General features: G+C 47.8%; 1 long non-coding RNA gene across 1 annotated transcript; it reads left to right on the plus strand.

The window, feature by feature from the left end:
• Window positions 1-11562: 11562 nt before the first annotated feature.
• On the plus strand, window positions 11563-18662 carry LOC130154327 (uncharacterized). The gene is made up of 2 exons (XR_008823700.1): window positions 11563-14178; window positions 14223-18662. It is a non-coding gene; the product is annotated as an uncharacterized LOC130154327 (long non-coding RNA).
• The last annotated feature ends 323 nt before the right edge of the window (window positions 18663-18985 follow it).

The raw sequence follows: 18985 nt of genomic DNA on the forward strand, positions 1-18985 counted from the left end.
TTGGTGTTTCATGCCGGGCAGCAGCACTGGGACAGGCAGTGGCAAGACCCTGCAGAGGTCCTTGCTGTTGATGCCTGCTTTCACAGCAGGAGTGAGGAGGGATTTAGGCTTGGGATACCCAGGAGGCAGCATCAGCCTGGTTTAGTCCCGTGGGGAGTCAGTCAGCATCGATGGATGAGTGAGTGGGGTACATGACAGTGGGGGACAAGAGATGCTGTAGAGCAGGGCAGTGGTATCTCAGGGACCTCACAACGGTGTAGCATGCTCCAGATTTGGGTCCAGCAGACCCAAGGCTGGTACAAAGTGACACAGGGTATTACACTGGGGGGACAGTAGCGCAGGAGCCCTTCACAGCACCTGATGCAGTGAGGCTGCATGATTAGCTAAGGTCCAGCACGTGAGACCAGCCCCCTGCCTGCTGACAGCATGAGAGCTACTGGCACATACTGCTTTTTCAGCTCCTTCTAGGACAGATGTTCAGTTCAGACGTGCGTATCTTTCTCTACCTTCAAATACTGTATTTTAGAGAGTGCAGCTTAATGGGTATAGCCTGCAGTGTTTCCTGATAAAATATACAGTAAAAGCGATGCAAGAAGGAGTATCAGTCACTAGAATTGCACCTAAATTAAGTCATCGAAGCTATACTCCTTCTGCACAGAAAGTAAGCCGGGGATGAGTTTCAAAGCTATAGAGTCTATAGTAGAGGCAAGGCAAAGATAGCTGGTTAAACACATTGGCACAGCTCCAAAGCGTATCATCTTCTGCAGCATGGGCACATGCACAAAATACAGCATCGTGGTTAAAACAGCGTGAAGGCAGGTGATGTGGGGTCCTCTCATAACTTTAATGCAGATACATCATTATTGTATCTGGCAGAGGAAAAACCCGTGAAGCCCTACACTGCAAAACTTCATATATTAGTGTCTGTAGACATCCCTACTCAGTACAGGCCTGTGGAGGCAGAAGGGTGCTGCCGTGCAGCAGAACAGTGTAAGAACCTTTTGCCCAAATCATCTCTGTCTGCCTTTTCAGGGACCACCATCCATGTTTTCAGATCTGAGAGGGTTTTGAGGCCAGTAGTCTTACACAGATCTCAAAATACAGCTTTAATCCTCAGAAAGACATACCAGGTTGCACAAGCACAAGGAAGTGGAAGCCCCTGGCCATTGACCTTCTTCAGGAAATAGGGCAAGGGAAGAACCAGCAAACTGACCATCCATAACTTCTCCCTCCAGCCTAGCACACAGACAAAATCCCAGGGCAACCTTGGCAGGAGCTGCAGCCCCATTGCTACCTTGGCCAAGTGACAGTGGCAGCGAGGGATGCTGGCGCAGGTCCTCCCTGGGCAGCAGAGGTGGTGCCCAGCTCTCCCTTCTACCAGCAGGGTCAGGACTTGCACACACAGGTCTTCCCTTTTTCCTCCCAGTTTTCCATATCAGCTCTGCCACTTGCATTTCATCTACCTTTTTTCTAAGGAAGAGCCACCCAGGTGTACCACCTTATCTTTCAGATGCCGAGATCCAAATCTGTGCCAGCCTACTCAGTCCGTCTCGACACATCCCTGGTCCTCGGTGAAGTATTAAAGCACGTGTAGAATCCCAGTCTTACAGTGGAGTTGCACAGACATCTACACATGCAGAAATATAACAAAGACCACCATTTAAAACAAAATTCTAGAAAAAAAGAAATGAGTTCTGCAATAACAAGGACTGTAGGTCTCATACTTCCTACCTAAATTCCATAACAAGAGGATTTTTCTGAAAGAGCCAGGTTTTTTTCTGGATGGTAAAATCTGAAAAATGCCTTTCTACCTGGAAAACCAATTAGCCCTGAAAAAACTTTAACAATCTCTTAACAGTGGAAGTGTTAATACGACCATATTAAATAAGACACCCTGACTCACTGCACCCTTCCGAAGGTAAAAACGTCAAATCACAGTGAATTAATTTCTGAAGCTTTTCAGGAGCTGGGAATGTCACAGAATGTCAAGAAGAACATTGCAGTAGAGATCTTGCAGGAAAATCAGAGCAACTTGCAATAAAATCCATGTGCGTGAGTAAAGGAAGCACTAGCTTTCTTTTGAAATACCAGATCGCTGCAATTTGTCGATATTCTTCTGTCCCCATGCGTTCTGCTTCTACGCTGTGCGGTCTTAAAACCCACTCATCTCCGTAATTCCTCTTGACTTACAACACAGAAATAAAACTTCTGATACCTTAAGGCTGCCCTGTCTATAGTCAGAGTTCACATTTGCTATAGCTGGCTATAAAAATGACAGCTTTTTTTCCACTGGATAAACAATTCAGCTGTCAGATGGTGGATATGATGATCAAAGACGAGTACTATTTTTTGCACAGACATAAGCTTTTAAAACCTGGCCTCTGGTTTAGGCTCCCGAGTTAGCATTAACTCCAGCGATGACTGGGGAATTGCAAACATTGTATGAACTCTGGTGAACTCAGGCTGTACACTCCTTCATGCCTCTCTACAAAGTACTGCCTGAAACTTCTGAAAAGGTACATTTAACTTATCCGAGACACTAAACGCTTACAAAGAAACAGAACGGGGCAGATTTCAAGAGGAAGGGAAAACTTCTTGTGTTCCGTCGGAAGGATATTGACTCTAGTAGCCAACAGTCTTGGCTACTGCTGGCCAAACCTGGCCCTTGGGCAAGGACAGCAGAAGAGTATCGGAGAGGCTCAAAAAGCTACGGCAGTAGAACTGATTTCCTAGGAAAGGTTTTCTTCAGAAGAAAGCTGCCTCCGTGCTCTCTCAGGGCTGTGGCTGTCTCCTCCGAGGGTGCACTGAGACATGCAGAAATTTGGTTCAACCACGGGTGCCTCTGCTGTAAAAGGCGGCCATGTCAGCTTATGGGTAAATTGTCATAAATGCCCTTGGAGTGCCTTTGCATTGAAATACGATCAATCCCTAAGGAAAACTACTGATCTGTATAATTAGAGGGAACTGACACATGCATCCATGGCTGATGGCAAATTGAACACACAGGAGTTCTCACTCATTCCTGCAACAATCACAGCACAGCTACCACACTGGTGCAGAATCTCAGTACAAAAAAGGCAAGTTCTTAATGCCAATTAAGTTTAGGGTTAGGTTCCCCCCTCCCTCTATTTTTCCTCTCTCCAGAATCTCTTGAGGCTTCAAAGGCAGCTTTCACATCACACCAGGATGTTTTCTCATTACAGGGAGCAAGCTTATCAAACAAGTGCTACTTAATTCCACACTTCAGCCCACAAGCAGTGACCCAGATTTCTGGTCTCTGTTAGGAGGAGTTGGCCCATGAGTATTTCAGGCTGGATAACAAGACAGCAAGTCTCCTGGAACAAGGACATGGCACAGAGTGAGGCAGAAGCCTATGAGTCGAAGGAGCCCAGGAGCTTGGCTTTCAACTTGGTCACAGCCAGGTCAGATAGAATCATAGGATCATTTAGGTTGGGAAAGACTTTTAAGATCATCGAGTACAACTGTTAATAATTTCCTTAACTCCAAGCCCAAGGAAGGGATCCTCCATACAACAGATGAGACATCCCTTCCCCACGGGCTGCTACAATCTCATAGGGCTGTAGCAAAAGTGCGTGGTGACTTTTCCAGCAAAAATGCTGGAAATGGGCTGGGAACAGCACCAATTGACTCTGGTTGGCTAAGCCCCCCTGAGGTCTCATTTCCAGGTTGACAAGCACAGCAGGGCAACATGGAGTGTGGAATAAAACATTGAGAAGGTATAAAGAAACCCTAGGAGATGAGTACATACACAGGCAGCCAAACGGTGCAGCCACGCTGCATTGTATAGGCTTCGTCATAAATCACAATCCATTTTCCAAATGTGTGTTACACACTTGAGCCAGAACCTGGAGGCAGTGTTTCCTCGGTGCTGTGTCACATTAACAAAGCCAGGCATTAGCTGTCAAACTGCAACCAACATCTCCTGCTCCCAGAGAGGGTTTGAGCTGCACAGAGATTAAACCCCATGTAACAGATGCTCCGATCTGTTGGCAGGAGGGTTTTGCAAGCCAGGTTGTACCTGATGAGCCAGGTCAGGGAAGCACACAGCTGGGTGGCCCTTGGTGAGGACATCTTCATGCCTGCTATGGAGCATCTTGGTTTACCCTCCTGAAGATCCTGACAGACAGCTTACTGCCTCAACACCTTCTGTATGCCAGCAGGACATTGGTGACATCTCAGACTACTGCATCCTTGAGTCTGTGTCCCAAATAACTCTCCTCTGCTTCTAGCTTCAAATGAAACGAGATTTTTATGAAGGATGACACAGCATACACGTTGCTTTCTGGGTGCCACGTTGCAGTGACAAAGAGACTGAGTGCCAAGAAGAGGTTGAATGTCAGAAGCACTGGAGTGCTCTCAAGGTGTCCCCAAAAACATAGTCATGCCCGCGCTAAGCTGGGCTGTTTTCATCTACCTTGAGCCACTCAGAAGTATAATGCATACAAGATGTCCTCATGTGAAGAAAAGCTCTGCTGACCCAGAGCAGGTTTTTTCCCCCCTGACAGACAGTCCTGGCTTATGCTGACATACAGAGAGGTTGTGGGGAAAAAAGTTTGCTAGCCAGGATTAGAGGAGAGCAATCATCAAGACTTGCTAGGTCTCAGAGTGTGCATGTCCAAGGCATGTTTTGCAATGACACAAGGTGGGTTCCTCCCAGCCCAGCTGGTAACGCGCAGGCTGAGCTTAGAAAGGCCCATCCCTCTTACAAAGGGTGAAATGCTGTGAGAAGTCTAGGACTCATTTTCTCAGAGCAGAGATGTTTTTCTCTCTCTCAAAAAAAGTGCAAAAATACAAGAACATGGGGATGCACCGCCTTTGGTGTGGAATTTGCCTTTTTTTGTGCAGGAGCTGGCACAGGGGTGCTTGAAGAGAGCTGCCGCAGAGTGCTAAACTGCTCTTTGGGAGAAATCTCTGCTCCCTGAAGCCTTGCTTGACTGAGCCCAAAAGAAAGGCTGTAAGGAAATATAACCATAACATTCCATGACTCGGAATAGCCAATGCAAGCCTGTCATTTGGACATATCTGCAAAAAGGGCTGCAGGTCTCTTTCTGCTGATTGATGTCATTTTCAGCTCACCTCCTGGACAGTTTTGCTTTTGTCATCTGCTCTGGCAGCAGTGTTTTCAAGCACCTGCTGCAATTGAGATTCCACCCCACCCCATCTCAGTATGCACACAGAAAAGCTTCTATATAGGAAAACTTCCTAATGCATTAAAGGGTGTAAGACAGCAGACAAAACCAGAGTATTTGGAGGCTTTCTGGGGGAAGAACAGACAGTTCAGAGTTGGTAGATCACAATGCTCAGCGGATGGTGAGCTGACTCCCATCACATCTTGTAAAGTCCAAGTGACCCATCACAGCGAATATAGCCACAGCTAAAGTCTCTCCAGCTCACCTGACTGCAATGGAGCCCAGAGCACACAGATGCTATGGCTGCGGGCACCTCGCCTCTCAGAAAGCAGGGCTCCAGTGTCCATGCAACCTCTTTGCACAACGCATCACCCTGCCTGACTGGAGCATCTTACCTTGACAGGTTGCCGTGAGCCACTACGACCGCAGCATCTTGGCCCTGCTGCTCTCTGCTGGTGCAGGCGCTGCTACTGATCAACCTTCCATTTTACTGCGTGACCAAGCACCTCGCCTGTCAACCTGAAAGTTAATGACAAGTTTTGAGCTGTATTTTCTCTCCAAGTTCCAGCTATGACTTAATCTGAATCTATGCGATCATAGCTAGCGTAGAAATTTTTACCATAGTCCTTCCTAAGTCACAACAGACATGATCCTTACCCCAGGTCATGTTGCATTCTCTCTCCTCTCTTGCATGCAGCATTGCTGAGCACAGCATTGGGCAGGGATTAGAGTGGGCTTCGGACCAGTGGTATAGGGGACTGGTGTCACCTGTGCTGCACTTGTTCACAGATGGCCACTATTTTGGCAGGTATCGTTTCAGGTAAGCACAGGTATGTTGAAAAAGCCACTAACAAGCAGGTAACAGTAGCAGAAGTCTACCAGCATCCCAGGAGAGAAGAGCGAGGGTCAGCAGCAGCTCGTTGTTTCCCCTGTCTGCTCCAGGACATGCCCATTTCAACAGGCGATGCACGGACCATGAGGTCTATGGAACGTGTCAGTCCAGGATCCAAAATCATAAAAGCAATACCTGGAGAAGTGCTAAACAAGCTCTTCCATGCATGGAAACACACCTGTGGGGCTCTCCTGTTGCCTTTTGCTCCAGCCAGTAATTCAAAAGAATTAAAAAAATAAAAAAAAGAAGAAATGCTGATCAAAAGAAGACATTGATCCGACAGGCTTCTGTTTGCCACTCCATGTTAGGGAGCTTATCTTTGCTTTTTGAGCTGGCTTAAGAGTTTCTCAGGGAAAGAAAATAGTCTTGTGCTTAAGGACTCTGAAGTAAGACTCCAGTCACTCCTGGCTTGACAACACCTTGCCATGGCTGGGACAAAACGGGTGACCTTCATGTCATACAAGGCGTCATGGCCACAGAAGGCTAACTGTAAAATTAGCTAGAGCAGACAGCATTGGACACAAGCATCTGGGAGTGGAAAGACCGGACAGTGTCCCTCTGGACCCTCCTTTGTGACTGCTAGCAGCACACAAACTCTCACCAAATGTGCCATACCCTGTGCCACCGACAGCTGTTGCAACCCCGAGTGAGACCCTGAGGTTTTCCAGCTCCTTGCGTGCTCTTTTCGTAGAGGCGGCACCACTGTTCTGCGTGATGTGGGCAACCAGCTCCGTTAGGTACATCTCACACGGAGTTAAAGGCACGCTTGGTCTGCCCAGACAGGATGTTGCCCACACAAAACACGTGTGCACAGGGAATAACTCGTGGTAATACACAGTGTCCGATGCTCCAGGCTCTGGCCCCGTATCTGGAGAGCTGTGCCTGCCACCTGAGCCACCAGAGCAGCGGGCAGGCACGGCTGCCCCTGCCCCAGCACACAGGCTGGAGGCATCGCAGGAGCGGTCACCCTGACTCTAATAGATCGTGTCAGCCCGGACAGGCCAAATACAGTCAGATTTGTCAGCACAGCTAGAGCCAGAATCTAAAGAAACCAGATCCTCAGCGTCCACAGTGGATCAGAGCCTGGCCCTGCAGCAAAACAGATGTACAAAGCTTGGTGCAAGGACAGGCATGCACATCAAAGCTTTAAACCAGCTTTTTTTATTATTATTATTTTGAAATAAACCCAGTCAGCTGCCTAATGGCACAACAGCCCTTCTGAGGCACGGGCAGTGAAATTCACCTCCCCAGAGCCAACAGGCACAAGCCTCTCCATCCCACAACCTCACCACTCGTTAGATTTGTATGCACAACCAGGAGGCAACATGCTATTCCTTTACAAGGTCAGGCCAAAATTTGGGGTGGGGGCTGCAAACTGAAGCATGGTGACTCCTCATGCCAAACACAGAGGCAACTCTCCGTGTGATGTTGCTTCCCCAAAGGAGCAGGTGTTCCAGCTATCTCAGCAGAGCATACCTCACAGCTAACAGCAGGTGTGTAAGCTCAGACCAGTGCTTTCAGAGATGCTAACGCTGCTCGGCATTAGCCTTTAGGACTCCATCGCTTTGACTAGGCTGGGCACCCCTTGTATTAGAAATCCACAAGAGGGAAACTACTCTGCAGCTCCAGTTGCCCAGTTCAGTTGGATGTAATGGTACCTGGGTGCATTTCTATCAACAAGCCCTGCAGCCCTGCTTCAAGGAGTGCCTCTGACATATCCCGGCCACTTCAAATCCTTAGGAAGGCACAGATACCAGTTTACACCTCACAGCTAATTTCGTAGGAAAGCTGGGTTTCCCTGTGGAAAGGGCTACATGGGGAGAGCAAGGACCAGCAACTGAAGAACTGGTCTCTTCGTAACTATCTGAGCTCCAGAGCATTTCATCTGTTTCCCCAATGGCTTGTCTACAATAACATTTCCTTTGAAGACTGCTCACAGAAAGAAGATAATTGCTTTAAAGCAGCCAGAATTATTCATTTTGAATACTCAAGTGTGTAAGCCCCCTTTGAAATTCAGAAAATAAACCATCACCCTACCCATGACTGGCTAGCAGAACGCACACTGCAGTGTGCAGCATCCCACTGGGGAGCTGAAATATGGATATATGTAAATCTCTTCCCCTAAGGGGAACACAGACTAGCTTCTCCTGGGGAAGGAACTTTCTGGCTCTTGAGGATTTGGCTGTGGATCCATGCCTTGGTGGATGCAAGCCCCCTGCTCTTCTCTAGACTGCACAAACACGCTGCCAGTTATCCTCCTGCCTGGACCACCCTGCATTCCTGAAAAACCCCTGTAGCTGAGAATTCCCTCTGGTGCCTGGGCAGAAGCAGTCTTCCTCTCCTTCCTCTCTTCAGGAACAGATGCCATTCTCTGGGCCAAGGCCAGCACCCAGACCTCCTCTCTGAGGCCACCTGCACTCTTCTCAGCAATGCACTTGAGAAGAAGCAAATTGGACACAAACCAGACTATAGAATGGGGCAATTTCCCCAATTCCCAGTGGTGTAAGACAAGTTCCCAGGTTTCTGGAGACATCCACGCCTGTCAGAAACAAAGACAGCCATGCTGGAGCCATGCCAGGACTTGTCCTTCCAGCTTGCCTGATAAGAGTCCCAGAGACCAAGGGGAAAAGTTGGAGCAAGGAAGACAATATCCTTGATGGAAGAGGATCAGATCAAGGAATACTTAAGCAAACTAGACATACATTTGTATGACCCCGGTGGGATGCACCTGTAAGAGCTGAGGGAGCTGGCAGATGTCATTGCAAGGCCACTCAATCATCATAGATCATGGTGACTGGGAGAAGTGCCCAAGGACTGGAGAAAAGCCAGCGTCACTCCTGTATTCAGGAAGGGCTCGAAGGAGGACCTAGGGAACTACAGGTCAGACAGCCTCACCTTGATCCCTGGAAAGGTGATGGAGCAGCTAATCTTCAAAACCATTTCCAAGTACATAAGGGCAAGAAAATGATCAGGAGTAGGCAACACGGCTTCACCAAAGGGAAGTCATGCTCGACCAACGTGAGAAACTTCTACAATGAAATGACTGACCTGGTAGACTAAGGTAGAGCAGTGGTTATTATCTACCTGGCCTTCAGTGAGGCTTTTGGCGTTGCCTCCTGTAAGGCATGCTGGGGGCTGACCATCCAGAAAGCAGCTCTGCAGAAAAAGACCTGGGGGTCTTGGTGGACACCAAGTTGAACACAAGCCAGCAAAGTGCCGTTGTGGCAAAGATGGCCAATGGTATCCTGGGCTGCATTAGACAACGTAATTGCCAGCAGGACAGTGGGTACAAACTGAAATGCAAGAGGTTCCCTCCGAACATTGGGAAACACTTTTTTACTGTGGGTGACTGAGCACTGGAACAGGATGCCCAGGGAGGCTGTGGAGTCCCCCTCCCTGGAGGTACTGAAAAGCCATTTGGACACAGTCCTGGGCAACTGGCTGTAGGGGACCCAGCTTGAGTAGGGGGTTGGACCAGATGGGCTCTGGAGGTCCCTTACAATCTTAAGTGTTCTGTGAGCATACAATTCCTAGCAGTGGCATACCACAGATGGAAAAAGCAGAACTAGATCTGCTGTATCTCAAATGGGGTGGTTCTTAAGAAGAAAAAACATGCACTAGCTTATCAATCTCCATGCATTCATGACACCAGGCACTGTGCTTACTATGTCCTGCCACCAATAAAAAGACAAACTCTTCAAAAGTGTAAGTGACACTTCATGTCTGGAGATTAAGTCATGCAGGACATCTGAATTTTCTTCAGCATCTGTTTTATGATGCTTTTAATGGTTGTGCTAAATCATTAATAGAGATTAATGCTGAATTCATCTGAGGAGTGCTGAGCTTTGTCAGTGTTATTCTCCCTCTTCAGTTTATTCTTGCAAATCAGCTTGAATTGAATGGCTCCCTTATTTTGCACTCAAAAATAAAAAAAAAAAACATGTAGAGGCTCATTCTGGGACTTTGCTGAGCAGGTGCTGATTTGTGGAATCAAGTACATTCAAGCTGGTATGATGCATTCAGCCCTTTACAGGCAAAACACTCCATGAGAACCAAAGGTTTACAAGCAAGAGGGAAGATTTCATACTGGGAATTACCTTCAGCCTCTGGAATTCACCTAGTGAGTCATGCAGCTCCCTCCCATCCCACTGGTGTCAAGGAAAGAATAGTTCCATTTTCAAGGGGCTCCCAAAGGGTTTGGCATTACCCATCCACACTTCACGGCTTATGAAGAGGACCCTCTCTAGGGCAAATCCACCCCAGAGAGTGAAAGAACAGGACATGTTCCGTCCACTCTTATGGTGGTCAAGTTACCCATGCCCTGTATGAGGCGGCAGGTAAACTGACCTGGAGAAATCAGCCATAGATAGGAAAGGAAATATAACCTGAGACACGTCAGCCTGGCCCGGCAAAGCCAACTGTGAAATGGAGACAATACAGCTGACACACCAAAAGCTGACAAATAGTACTGATATCGGAGAATATGGTATATTATCAATTCCCTTAGCTGTGTGTAGTTAATGCAAATTAAGCCACCACCCAGCAGCGTCCTGTGAAGGAGTCGATGAGTTTTAGCCTTTCAAAATTGCTGATGCACAGGCTTTGCCTCGCCGCGTGTCTCCCTGTCCCACAGAGACAATTGCAACACCCCAAAAGGGGAAATAACGATAACTCCCCCAGTGAAAACTTTACAGCCTCTCCAAGGGCTGTGGGTCGCTTTGGAAGCAGATGCAACTTATCATTTGTGCAGCTGGAAAAGTTGTCCCATCAGAAGAGGGGCAAGGCTGGAGAGAAGGGGTGCTGCACAGCCTTAGACAAATGTCACACTACCCACCAAGGCAGGAGGAAAGCCCTGGAGTAAGGATAGGAGGTCTCCCCTACTTACTTTGGGGGTGGAGTGCTTGTTTGCAAGAACCTGAGCATTTCAAAACACTTTGGTAGCTTTTCCTTAAACCCAGATAAGTGACAACAATGTGACAGCAGGTCTAATCTGGAAACGTGGTTTCGCTGCAAAGTGTCAGAGATGACACTGAGCAGATAATCATCAGCAAAACCGTCACCAGCCCCAGCAAAGTAACTGTAGCCCTTGACATCCCTCAACTAACAGCTGATCAACTGAAAGGGAAACTTCCTCCTCTGTGTTCCAGCACAAAGCTCCGTTGCAGCAGGCTGGGGGCAGGCAGCAGGGCAGGCTGCCTGGTTATCCACTGCTGGCCTGCCCTTGGAACCTGGAAGAGCCATCAGCAGTTTGCAGGATCCAGACACAACAGGCAAGATCTAGCACGTACCCCTTCGTTCACGCAAACGTGGGTGCCTGCTTCTGTGCCAGTTACTTAGAAGGGAACTAAGCCCAGATGTTGGTGGCCCCTTTCCCACAGGAATAAAAACACTAACGCAAGGACTTGTAGGAGAAAGGTATAGCAGATTTGTCCCAGAGGCTAATGTGGTTACATGGATCATCCTACATCAGCATCATTTTGAAACCCTGCTAGGGAGCTGCTGGAGCTGCTTTGGTTGTTTTCAGAGCACACTGCAGACTAGCTCTAGTCATTGTGACTTGCCAACCTTTAACAGCTCAAGTAAGGTCTTGTTGCTCCTTGATTGGAGTCCTGACTCAGCATGGGGCAACGACCAGCAGATCCCACTCTTTCAGTGTCTGTCATGGACAAAGAGGCTCTGGAAGGGGAAAAAGCCTTCATATTCCCCACAAGGAAATCCAGAAAAATACGTGCTCTGAAATAATATTCTGTGAGGATGGTAGTGTGAAATGAGAGATCATAAGCCAATAATTACTGCATGGGGAATTATTGATTACACAGATGTCCTGACATTCTCAAGCAAGTATGTGCACAGACATGGTTACACCAGAGCTACTCTACACACTTCCCTCTTTGAAGAAAAGCTCTGCTGTTTTCATAGTTGCTTCACTTCTCTATTAAGTTTCCATCTTTTGTGTGACTATCAGAGCAAAAGTCTGCAGCAGGACAAAGATCTGACTTCAAAGACTTGTAAGAGCAGGAAACAGCCCAGCACCCGGGGAAGATTCCAGTTGCTGACAGGCGAGCAATCCTGCAAACTCCGCTTTGTTTGCAATGCCAGTCTGACTCACACTTCCCTAAGCACAGCATATTTTTCACTTTAAAAAAAAAAACCAACCCAAACCAAAAACCCCAAAACAACCCCAAAGGAGCAAGCTTCAAGTGATTTTCCCACGAGGCAAAAGTTCTTAGGACACAGAAGAAGTTGCCATGAGCCAGGCAGCATGATGCTTGTGGCTCTGCAAGAGAGCTCCTGCACCTGGAAGGATGCGCAGAGGACCATCCCCTAAACAGATGGAGCACAACTCCAATCCCATCGTGGCGAGGCCAGTGCTGTCTAGCCTACAGGCAATTTTGCAAGGACAGAATTGCAACGGAGTCTATCGCGCTCTGCACAGTCCCATAAAACACACTCATGGGAAGGAAAAGCTTTCCAGGAAAACAGGCACTGCTGGAGGGACAGGACAAGCAGTTTTTCTGCTTCTCCACAACCTCCACGTCCTGGTTAGTGCATGTTCTTGGGCACCATCTGCTGGCATTTTCTCCACGAGGTGGCTTTGCACAGACCCAGGTGGCTGCCACCCAGGGTCAGGGGATCTGGGCTGAGGATAACTCGCACCGCCAGCGGGGTAGCCCTGGCACCGCACAGTGTGAGCACAACTCCAGTATTTCACAGGCAAGCTTACTCCAAAAGCAGATGGTCTGCTTTCCAGCAGAGTTTAAGCTAACACACTGTGGATCCATGCAGAACCAACCCAGATGTCCAGATGCTACAGTCCCAGAGCCAGAGGTAAGGTCTCTGCAGGAGCCCATGGGCTGGCCCAGCCTCGTGGTGCAGAGCATCCGACAGCAGCGATGAAAGCAGATGGGACCAGGGCCTCAGGGGAGTCCTAGCAGATGAAAACACATCCCACGTAGACATCTCAAGTCCCTGTGACTGGCTCAACTTGTTCCCTAGGCTCCATACGATGCCAGTTTCATTAATTTGAAAATCAGCTCATCGTTAATTCGGAAAAGGATGAGTAGCAGGGTACAGCTTGCTGCTTTGGAAGATGCAAGGCTGTTCCCTCCATCCTCCCTGGAGCCCCTCTCCCTGTAACACCCACGCTACCCTCAGAGAACAGGCTCATACCGAGCTTTTGCAAGGAAGCTCCGCTGCCTGCCTTGGCTGCTGGATGGTTGCAGGAGCAAAGGAGATCCCTGTGATGCAAAAACCCTGTGCTCGGCCAGAAGCAGCCTGGCAGCAGAGCAGAGTTATCATTGATAACACCGTTCTGCACAGCAGCCAGAGGTAAACCACAACCCAGCACTTCCCTGTTACAGCCAAAGCTACTGCTGCTTTCCACCAAATATAGCTGCATTTATTTTTATTTTCTTTAGGAGTGACACTCAGAATTAAGTGCACAGTGAAGATAAACAGCCCTCTACATGATTACACATGGGCCTCTGAACCAGACAGAAATGCTGGGGAACCTATTCTCTGTAATTAACCAATCAAAACAGCCTGGGACAACACCAGGATATAAGTATATTCCCTTTGGGAACAAGTATCTCGCGTTTCAAGAACAAAACATCTTTGAAATGTTACAATGAGAGAAAGAGAAGTTCGACATGCTGAACGAGGAAAGGGAGACATGCTTCCTTTCCTGGTTATCTTGAATATTTTAATTGTGGTCCTACTGAGATAATTCGGAACTCCTAATTAGGGTATTTCAGGACTGCAATTTACACAGCGTTAGGGTTTTGGTTTTTTTTAATGACTTTCTGAACATGCCTGGTTGATTGCTGCCCTTTGTGTCTGCCATTCCCTGCACCCACCACACTTAACTCCAGCCCCTTCTCCTTTCAGACACCCACTTAAGGCTGTGATCAGAAGAGGACGAGAGAGACCTACAGCCTGCAGGATTGCCACCTTAGGGACTGCTTATGAACAAGCCGAGCATCCCGGCTTTCCAGTGGACTGCTCAGCCAGCAGGGCTTCTACTGCCATGGGGAGCAATATGAGGAGGCAGACACCTGGGAGAGCACTGATAACCATCTCCTCCCCACACTAAAAGCTGTGAGGCCAAAGAGAGGGAATTACTGTTGGGACTGGGAAGTTTTAATTGACTTTGCAGTGGTCATATCAGAGAGGCTAGTCAGAGGCTTGTCCTTGCCTTCTGGGCCATGTAGTCCTTACACCATGAGGTTACACATCTTTCCATCTTCTTTCCATCTGTCTTTGGGGGACATCCTGTGCCTCCCATTTCTCTTCATGCATTTTTTCCCCCCCTGGAAATACGCTTTTGTGGCGTGCACTCTGCTGTGCCCGTTCCTTTGTGATCTGCACGTCGTGCCGAGCACAGCTAAGACCAAGGCAGCTAAATGCAGCTTTGGTTTCCTCGGCCATAAGCATCCTTACCTCCATGCTTTGGAAGGCAGAGAGTGTCTCCATCCTCCACGCCTCATACACTTCCCTGACAAAAAGCATGAGCGACTGCTGAGGCTTGAGGCAGTGCCCGTGGACTTGGGAGCACATAGACCACCCTGGCCCAAGGCATGCTGCCCCAGCAGCTCCATTGTATCACATATCCATTGCAGATGATGTTGGCCTGGTTTTTGATCCCATTTCCTCTTCTGGATGGCATGAGGCCATGCAGGCTGGAGCTAAACTGCCTGCTACAGCTGGTTGTGCATCTCCCTCCACCTCAGCAATAACACATAAACCTCGGCTTGTATCTTGTGTCTCAGGGGTTACACCGAAGAGACAGGCAGATGTGCCATCAATAGATTAAGGTCTCAGGAAGAACCACAACAACCACAGATGCTGTATTTTGTCCTACTACTGTTCTAATTCCCCAGGCATTTGCTATACACCCATGGCCAACAAGGTTTTGTATTCCAGTTCTTGTCAACCCCTGTTATTGAGGCAAAGCCATGTGTGAATGGATGTAACCTGAGGAACCAAACCCCACTGCTCTCTTGCAGCGGTTTCCACACTACCTCTGGACTTCCATAAACAGAATGAATGCCTTTAAAATTGCAGCCATTCAAATGGAAAATACTGCTGAACAACTCTGACATAGAACAAAAATAAAGATGGCAGAATTACAATTGCGGAGCAGGAAACCCTGAACATTTTATCAGCCTCTAGAAAGCTCTAGGAACAAATAATAACTCTCAAAACACAACCCTGGAAACATTAAAAAAAAGAAAAAAGAAAAAAAAGAAAATATTGCGTTCCAAATTATTACACCAGTCAAATCTGAGCCACTTTTGCTGGGTGCTCGTCCTCCCTGCTGATCTGAAGCCATGTGGGAAAATACTATTCATCTGTCAATGGCATGACAAACCTGGAAAGAGACCCCGTGAGAAGTTGCCTGCTCGCACTCCTTGATTAAACAAGAGCTTTGAGCAAACAGACCTGGCCTCGGTTGCTAAATCATACATCTTCTTCACTAAATGGAAAGAGGACAAGAGAGAAAACACTGCTCTGAGCTCATTATTTCCAGACTTTCAGCTGTCAAAACACTACACAGTATCCCCGTAACCTGAGAAAAGGGCCAGAGAGTTCAGGTCCAAGGTCTAGGTTCCCTAACCATGCAAAGCCAGAGCCCAAGACATCAGGGGTATTTGGTCTCCTGTGCCTCCCTAGCTCGGAGGGATGCACTCACCTACACACCCCAAAGCACTAGCCCTGGAAATGCTTTTCCAGTGGAATGCTTGATTCCCTGCCCCTGAGGGTCATTGCTATAACATCTCTCAGCAGAAACAATTCTCAACAAGGGGGGAAGAAAAAAAAAAAAAAAGAGAAAAAAAAAAAAAAGAGAGAGAGGCGAGAGAGAAAAACCACAAAAAGATGCTTAAGCAACACAGGATTTTCTACAAATCCACCAAGTTATTTTTAGACTCTCTTTTAGGATGCAAGCACAACAGCCCATTTCAAGGCCCTGTGTCCTTCATCTCTCCTGGGAATAGACCTGCAACACTGGCAAGGTAAGGGCAGGTGGAAGCTTTGTGAGCCGAGAGCTGATGAAACTTGGGCTCTGATAGATGGCTTTTCATGGCTGGTTACAGCTGACAGCTTCATGCGGCGGATGGAGCGCTTCTGGTCTCTTCCCTGTGTGGACTTGAGGGCATGGAGAAAATGTGGAGTCAGTAGGAAGTCAAGGAAGGATCTATTCAAGTGTGGCCAAGACAAGCAGCATGTGTATACCGAGCCTGTTTGCTCAGACTCTTTTAGCTATGAAGTGTTCTGCGGAAGGTACTGGTATTCAGTAGTCAGGATAAACACAAGCAGGATAAGACCCACAGCCTTTTCAGTCCTGCAGCCTGGTGCTGGATAGAAGCTTCTGCCCTGGATAGGGGCTTCTCCATCCTCCCCACAGCTAAACACCAAGGTGGGCACCAACAAGGTGGTATTCAAAAGCTGCCTGGCCCAAAGGACCGCTGCTCTTCCAGTCTCCCTACATTCCTGGAACACATTTGGAGCGCCATGTGGTCTGCTCTGCTTCTCGCACACTGCGTGATGAACTGCACATACATCAAAATGCATGTGCACAACAGCAATAATGAGCATGGAGTGAGCAAAGCAGCTACCTCAAATCTAAAACATAGCTCAGCAAATATGAAAAAGTGACTGTCTCTAAGCAGCAAACCAGAATTCAACCAGGGAGAGGAGACATACTGCACTCACCTTCGTTGGCCTCTACAGGCTGAACATCCTCCCAGAACTTCCAGGCAGCACAAGCTGCTGCAGTCCTCCAGCATCACGTGGAAGGAGCCTTGTTTTCCCAAGGACTGTGCAGGAGAAAGGCAGGAGTGCTGTGGGATCAATGCTGAGCACGTCTCTTCCCGAAGCTATAAATGTGAATCATTTCTCTATTATCATGGTCCGAGGGAAGTAAACGTGCCCGCCTAGAATTTACGTCCCCAGGTCTCTGCACCAGAAAGGCTATGAGTGATCGCCTGCCACAGCACAAGCTGGGGAAAAAACAGACTTTAAAGATACAGAAAGGGTTGCCTTTCACCAGTTGGTTCTTCTCCAAGTCCATCCTTTTCAGGTTGTGACAGCACTGGCAGTAAGATTTGTAAAAGATCAGGGAGGTCTCTACAGAAGGGGCAATGCAGCAGGATGTTGACTCCAACCATGTGATGGACACAAAACCATAAAAGAAGGGTTCTGGGGTAGGAATTGCAGGTATTTACTCTTTCCTACTGGTGAGAACGGTGATGGTGGACCATCTGGAGAGGGGTATCTTACAAACCTGTGTTTCTAGCTCAGGAGAAATCAGTTCAGGAGATGTCTATGCTTATTCAGTGAAAATATGTGTCTGAAATTTACACCCAGATGTTGAGACCCCAGGGCAGCTGACAAGCCTTGCATTGGCTTACGACTAATATACACCATCTGTCAAAGTCAGAGAGGAAAACAGCACTTTTCCGCTTTTGGGTTGGGCTGCCTCACCACTGGTCTGGCTGAATTGGTTTAGAGAAGTGAAAATCATACACCTTCTTGAAATCCATGAATCAAAGAAGCCCATCCATTCTTTGTGAGGTCTTCAAAGGCTTCATCCCTTACATATGGCTACTTTAAAAGGAAGGAACAGAGGAGTGATCACCTGGACACAGAGCAGCACTGACAGACTCCTGACTCCAGGTTCTTGGAAGGAATGCTTTTCTATGGCATAGAAGAACAGCTGTCCCCATGAAGTGGAGGACTAGAATTAAAAACTCAAGATGCATGAAGTTCTTGCATCCTTAGGGCACAAGAGGGATGCCTGAAACGTTTTCAGTCCATAGGACCTACATAAACATCCCTATGGCCCACCTCAGCCAGTTTTCTACCAGAGATATCTGAACCCTAGAAATCTTCCAGCACAGATGGCTCTAGGCAATGTGTGAGCCCAGAGAGAAAAGCAAACAGAAGAAAAGGTCAGGTAGCAGCAAAAACAATCCTTCCCTCCTGACAAGCATTCCTGTCACAAGAAAAACAGCAAAACCGAGATGTCCCATACAAAAATCCTGAGATGTTCTCCCCCTCCTAAGGGTTCTGGACCCAGGACCTCCTTATCTGCCAGTGTTTCTCTTCTCCTCCAGATAGTATCCAGAGAAATCAACCCATTAAAAGCAGCTGTTTTGGGCTCTTTCACCTTGGATTCACAAATGCTTCCACCTCCTCTTCTCACAAATCTGTCCTTCCCTGAACAGTCTGGGCCATACTTCAGGATGTCATCCCAAAACAGAAACCAGCTGCAAGACCCAGCTATCTGCATCTCCCTGCCCATCACTGAACTGCAGTCACAGTGGGGGGCCGAAAAACGTGCTTCAAGCATCAGTCAGCAGGTTACTCCTCTCTGCACTCAGACCTGCCCAGCATTCAAAGCAAGGCAGCCTCCAGCTGGGTTCTGCATTCCCTGGCTTAAGCAAGAGCTCCTATTTCTATGCATGTCCTAGTTTCTGGTCATAATTCAGTGGTACATTAAGATCAAGGCTGCTTTGACTACCTGTATGCATTTAGAGAGGATTTCTGCAGAAGAAGCTTTTAAAAGCAGCAATTCACTTGGCTGTGAAGCTAACTTCAGGTTTGCTGTTGTTGTTTTTTTCAAAAAGATACCTCCACCACTAAATTGCAAACAGCAAAATAAATAAATAAAAAAACCTCAGAGAAAGTTGTCAAGAGCAACAGAAACGCTTCTAGTATTGATCAAGTTGAAGATGTCCCCGTTCATTGCAGGGGGGCTGGACTAGCTGACCTTTAAGGGTCCCTTCCAACCCAAATCATTCTATGATTTTATAAGTGCATAGCGAACTCTGGTTTGAGTTCTCAAAGCAGCTGAAAATGCTGATATCAGCATGGGGTACCACATCCCATGTGGCAGTGCCTAACAAAGTAATTTGTGCAGGATAAAACAGGAGAAAGGTTC

This window comes from Falco biarmicus, chromosome 8 (genome assembly GCF_023638135.1).
Source record: "Falco biarmicus isolate bFalBia1 chromosome 8, bFalBia1.pri, whole genome shotgun sequence".
NCBI lineage: Eukaryota > Metazoa > Chordata > Aves > Falconiformes > Falconidae > Falco > Falco biarmicus.